This window comes from Capsicum annuum, chromosome 2 (genome assembly GCF_002878395.1).
Source record: "Capsicum annuum cultivar UCD-10X-F1 chromosome 2, UCD10Xv1.1, whole genome shotgun sequence".
NCBI lineage: Eukaryota > Viridiplantae > Streptophyta > Magnoliopsida > Solanales > Solanaceae > Capsicum > Capsicum annuum.
In genome coordinates, this window is record NC_061112.1 from 120,009,846 (window position 1) to 120,015,468 (window position 5,623).

The 5,623-nt window shown below is 34.0% G+C and overlaps 1 long non-coding RNA gene across 1 annotated transcript; it reads left to right on the plus strand.

Annotated features, from left to right (window-relative positions):
- The first annotated feature begins 339 nt into the window (after nt 1-339).
- LOC124895972 lies at nt 340-3,092 on the plus strand. Its single transcript, XR_007052266.1, has 2 exons — nt 340-1,259; nt 2,843-3,092. It is a non-coding gene; the product is annotated as an uncharacterized LOC124895972 (long non-coding RNA).
- Nucleotides 3,093-5,623: the final 2,531 nt, after the last annotated feature.

Consider the following 5,623-nt stretch of genomic DNA (forward strand, 5'->3'; position numbering starts at 1 on the left):
TTTCGTATTTTCATATACGAGATTGTATAAATGATGTCATTTAAATGAACATTTTCATCAAAATTGGACTTTAAATTAAGGATTATTCAGAAAATAAATTTAAATGATTAAGATCTTGATTTATTTGGATAAATATGTGTTGCTTTTAATCAAGAAGCTCGGGATTAAAAGAAGTATTAATTTGTATCGAATTTTAATTTAGCCAATCTATTAGATTTGACCATAAATGAAATCAAATTGGCAATAACTGCAATCCAATTGGCCAGTTAACTTTTAATTTGGTTAGAATTTAAAGAGAATGGAATAAATTAAAATTGAGATTATTTTCAAATCACCCCTAGTCTAATCTGGGATTTTTAAAAATAAACCCAAAAATTGCCTAAATCCCTAATCTAATTGGGGTTATTAAATAACCCCAATCTTAACCCATTTTGTCCAAGCCCAACACAAACAAAGACATCAGCCCACTTCCAAATCCACCATGTCCCGGGTCCATCCCTTTTTCCTTTCTTCAGGATACAGAACAGCAAATATACACGTACAACAGCTTCCAAACATTGAGAAACCAACACCAACCAACTCTAAATACCCGATCCCATCGGCTCCAACGACATCAGCGAAAACCCGATTCCATCAGCCCCAACCCATCTATTTTTCTTCAGGCGCATCTCACGCATCCGTAGGACAAGAAAAGGATTTAAAAATCTTCTAGAACAAGCTAGGTGTCACCCTCAACGGCTAAAATCTGTGAATCTCAGGATAATGGTATGATTTTCGTACATGTTTGGCAAAATTTGATTGGTTCATGAAATAATTCTGGTCTCCTCATTCCTATTGGATACTTATTCCGAATTTGGGGGGGAGAAATCCAATAAGGGGGTACAATTTGATAGCATTCTCATATTTTGAATTCAAAAAATGAACCCTTAATCCCCCTTTCTATAAATAGCTCTCTTTAGAGCAAGAAAAAAAAGGATGGTTTTTCTTCTGGGTCACTGTTGTTAGGGTTCAAAATCTTGGGTCTGGAAGAGGGGAATTATTTAGAAAAGCTAAGTTAGAATTTTTGGATTCAGAAAAATCCAAGGAAGAAAGATAAAGAGAAAGAAATTTTTGAGAAAATTGAGTCTGGAGTAGGAATTTTGTCCTTGTTTTGAAAGTTGGTAGGCTAAATTAATGTTTTGAGTTGACGGTGAAGAAGTTTTCTGGTGGTCATGATCTCTGTAACCAGTTCGTCGTCTCATTTTGCTGCTCCTGAACAAGTAATATCCTTTTCCGTTCAAGTTTCGATCTCTTCTGCTTCATCTCAATCTTTCATAGTCGTGAATAAATTTTTTAGTAACATTGTATGTTGGAATTGTTTGTTGGTAGATGGATTTGATATCCATAGGTAGTTGTTGGTAGATTTTTTGATTTTATACTCTCACTTTTTGTGTACTGTTTAAAGTCCGTATAGCTGATCTTGCTCAAATCCCATGCGTTGCGAATTTCGGTTGATGATATGTTGTTATGGTTGATTTCATGGTTTGAAGTTACATGCTTTAGTGGTTTTCGGGTTAATGGGGTCTTGTTATAATTGATTTTACGTCAAAGGTTCATGTTTTAGTAAGTGTTGGGCCAATGATGTCTTGAATAAGCTGGTTTTTCACACTAAAGTCACGTGTTTGGATTTTGTTTCGGGCTGCTAGTATCATGCTAAAGCTGGTTTCATTGTTAAATTTTCATGATTAGATTTAACAGTTCAGCCTGATGTCTATCTTGTGTGTAGTTGTTATTTGGCATTATCTTATCTGTTGTTATTATTGGATGTTGTTGTAACTGTTGAGCTGATGGCGTCGTTGATAGGACTACCTCTTGAGGTACTTTGGCTTCTCAAATCCCAAAAGAATGATCAGGAAACGTCCAATGGTATACTAAAAAATCCTATGATTCTTCGATGACCAGTTTGACTATAAAAAATACTTTTGAGATTCGCTGGAAAGATGAGGAGGAGGATTCAAATAATGTGCCAGCACTTCCCTTTCAGTTTGCTGGCTATGTCTTTTTGTGTTAAAAATTGGAAGTTTTGATTTTTGTTTTCCTTTGGATTTATGCTTAGTATATGTTCTAATTAGAAGGTAAATTTGATAGCATTCTTGTCGAATTAATGATACTTGAGTGGGTCTGTTTGAAGAGAATATCTCACTTTGTTGTTAGTATGTAATACGTGTGGTTTCTATCATATTCAAGGATTCTCAGATTTTTTTTTCTTCTTGGTCGATAACGACAAGAAAGGAGGTACGAAGTTATATTCGTTTTACTCCCAAAAGCAAGGTTGAGAGAGAGAGTAGAGCATTACAATGGTCCACCTCCATCTTCAAAAGCCTACTGCCATTTTGTTAAACAATAATTGCCTTAAATACTCCATGACTTTACATATCAAAAAAGGGTTCGCTGAAGCGCGATTTGTGTTCTGAAGGTTGATTTCTCTTTCGAGTTTGCGTGTCTTGCCTAATGTAGTGTTGCTATATGTCTTTCTTATATCTAAGTGCATGATTGAATTGTTGAATGTCTTTCTTGTAGTAGAGTGCTTGATTGAACAGTAGGACATTTTATTTTCTGTTGTTATCTCTTACCTTTCTTGTATTCCTCATGTACTGTTTTATTGATAGTGTGTAACAAAACATAGTTTTATTTTACAATAAGGGTCGGGCATGCATGCATTATCCTTGTCTTATGGACTTTGCGGTGGTTGTCCATAGTTGATAGGTTGATTAATAAGTTAATTCATTTTTTCTTCTTATTCCTCTCAATGGTAGTATATTAATTTCCTTTATTTTTTCTGACTTTTCATGAAAATTCGTAGGGGTCCAAATGGACTCTTTATCGACGCATCTCATAATGGTCCAACATGACCCATCTTTCTATCAAGTCTACTTTAGAAGAAAGCCCAAAGCTGGTTAAGTAACGAACTGACGCATGAAGTCGAAAGAAGAAGAAATGGGTTAAAGTCTCATTCTTGAAGCGGTTAAGAGACAAAAGTCTTATTTATTATTTCATTTCGTTTAATTATTGTTGTCTTTATTTATTTTATTAGTTTATTTATTTTATTCATTCATTTGGTTCATGAAGCCAAGGTTGTATTTAACACAGGTGAAGGCAAGATTCGAGCCAAACGCTCGAAAACTAGATTAGGACAGGTGAAATGGGTCGAAGGCCCAATTAGACTAGGACAGGTTTTGTTGGTTTGGGCCAATGGTCTAAATCCCTTACTTCCTCCCCTTCCCTCTGTTCTTTATGTTTGTTTTCCTTATGTGCTTTGCGAACCTACTTAAATCCTTAGTTAAGTCGCTAAAAAATTAGTTTTGCATAAACACCAACATATTTCCAAAATTTCTTTCTTTCCAAAAAATCAATCACTTTTTGACAAAATTAATTTTTGCAAAGTTAATCAAAAGATGATTTTCAAATAGTCCGGATAATCGCAAGTTAGCGGACGTTTTAGGTGCCTAACACCTTCCTAAAATGTTAATAGGAACCGCTTATCCAGAATCTCTAACTTAAAATGATTTTTCTGTTTTGAATCATTTGAAATAACTCTCTAAAGGTTTCTTAATTCCTTTCCAAAATTAAGTGGCGACTCTTCTCAAAAAGTCAAAATTTTTGCAAAACAGATATTGCAGCAGATGGCAAATCTGTTGTGACAGACCATCTGTTGCACATACAGACCATCTGTTGCAACAGATTGTAAATCCATTACGACAGATGGACAATCTGTTGCAACAGCTCAATAATAACGACTGTTATCACATCTCAAACCATTTTAAAAAGGTGACAAGTATTAATGTAAAAGAAAAACTCGCAATTTTTCACAAAAAATAAAATGCCAGCAGTTTGAATATAATTAATACAATGGAGCTGAATAGTCGTGCCTTTTGTCCTGACACATCCAGATTCAATCCTCTATATAAATAGGCCCCTCCTTAATCTTCATTCTACTCCACTTTATTTATTTTTTATATTTTTTCTTTTTGTATGACATCTTCAACCACTTATCTTCAAAGAGCATATTCCTTTCTCGTTAAGGTAAGTTTTTTTCCTCTATAAATCTAATACTTGGTAGTATACGTTGTATTATATTCTGACTCTTTTCTTTACTTTTGTGTCTTACATTTTTGTCAATTCATGCGTGTTATACATATGGCTAATCCTGTTTGAGATATTGCTATTTTGCGTGAGATAGTGCGGGAACTTCAGAGGCAGGTTAATGACCTGCAGAGGGAGTTGGTCGCCGTGAGAGCAATGATGTTTAGAGAGATGCAGATGTTGATGAGGTCCCTACTGCTACGAGTTGATTGGTCGTCTGTCATTAATGATGATGATGATGATGATAATAATAATAATTAGAATGTGTTTTCTATTTTAGCGTATGTATTTTAATTTTTCTATATCGGATCTATACCTAATGTATTTTATTTTTTGTTTAATAAAAAATTTATTTTTAGTCGACTTTGGCTTTTTAATTCTTATTCAATTTTCATTTTTGTTTATTTCTTCTTAACATACATGTTAATAGACGATGGTTGGAGGTAAGGAGCAATTTTGAATCCAGTAGCAATAGCAATTTTGGCTTTTGAGTTCTTTCAATAGATAGACCATGTATTAGAACAGATTGGTCATCAGTTGGGTTTCTGTCAATAGATTATTCATCTATTGCGACAGATTTGTCATCTATTAGAGGAAAACATTCTAGTTTGATGGAACTGTGTTGTGTTCTTCCAGCTAATGTCAATCTGTTGCCACAAATGGGAAAGCTATTTAAAATAATTGTGGTTTGTTGTATTATTTAGTTCATGTTTTGTCTTTTTTTATTAATGCATAAGTTATTAAAAAAGATATTTTATATATAATAAATGATAACATTATGTTCACAACAATAAGTTAAATATATAAATTCCACAACAAACAACAACACAAGTTTCTGCAATTACAACGATCGTAGTGGATTACGATCCTGGCATGTAGTTCTTTTGTGGCTAGTCCACTTACATACGGAGCACTTGTTTATTCTTGATGAAAATAATTCTACGACTCCATGCCTCCTCTTATAGGGCTTTATTCCTGGTTTGATAGTTCTTGGATCAATATATGGAGGAGGTATTAATCTCTCCAAAAGCTCTGTAGGAACAACCCAAGATTCTTCGGGAGTCACCGGAGTAATATACCCATTATATGTCATTTCATATTTTTCCACCAAATAATATTGAGAGGAGTGCTCGTAAACTTTAGGTCCATATTTTGAACCATATTGAGCTCGAGCCATAGCATGTGGATAGGGTATTTTGTCCAAGTCAAAAACTCTGCACGTACAAGATCTTATTTGAAGATCGATCGTGGCAACATCACCATGACCGGTTATACTAAATTTGTAATCTATTATTTTATGAATAATAACCTATTCCCCAAACTGATGTTTGTTGATATTATTTTTTTTCAATTTCTAGAACAAATGGGGTTCTTCTTGGGCCCTCGAACTGTACACGCCTTTCATTAAAAAATTGGTCATACTTGTTTTTTTTTCAAATAGAGCCTTGATGGGAAATTCTCTTTCATCGCTAAATAATGAATTCACCGATTCAACTATGTT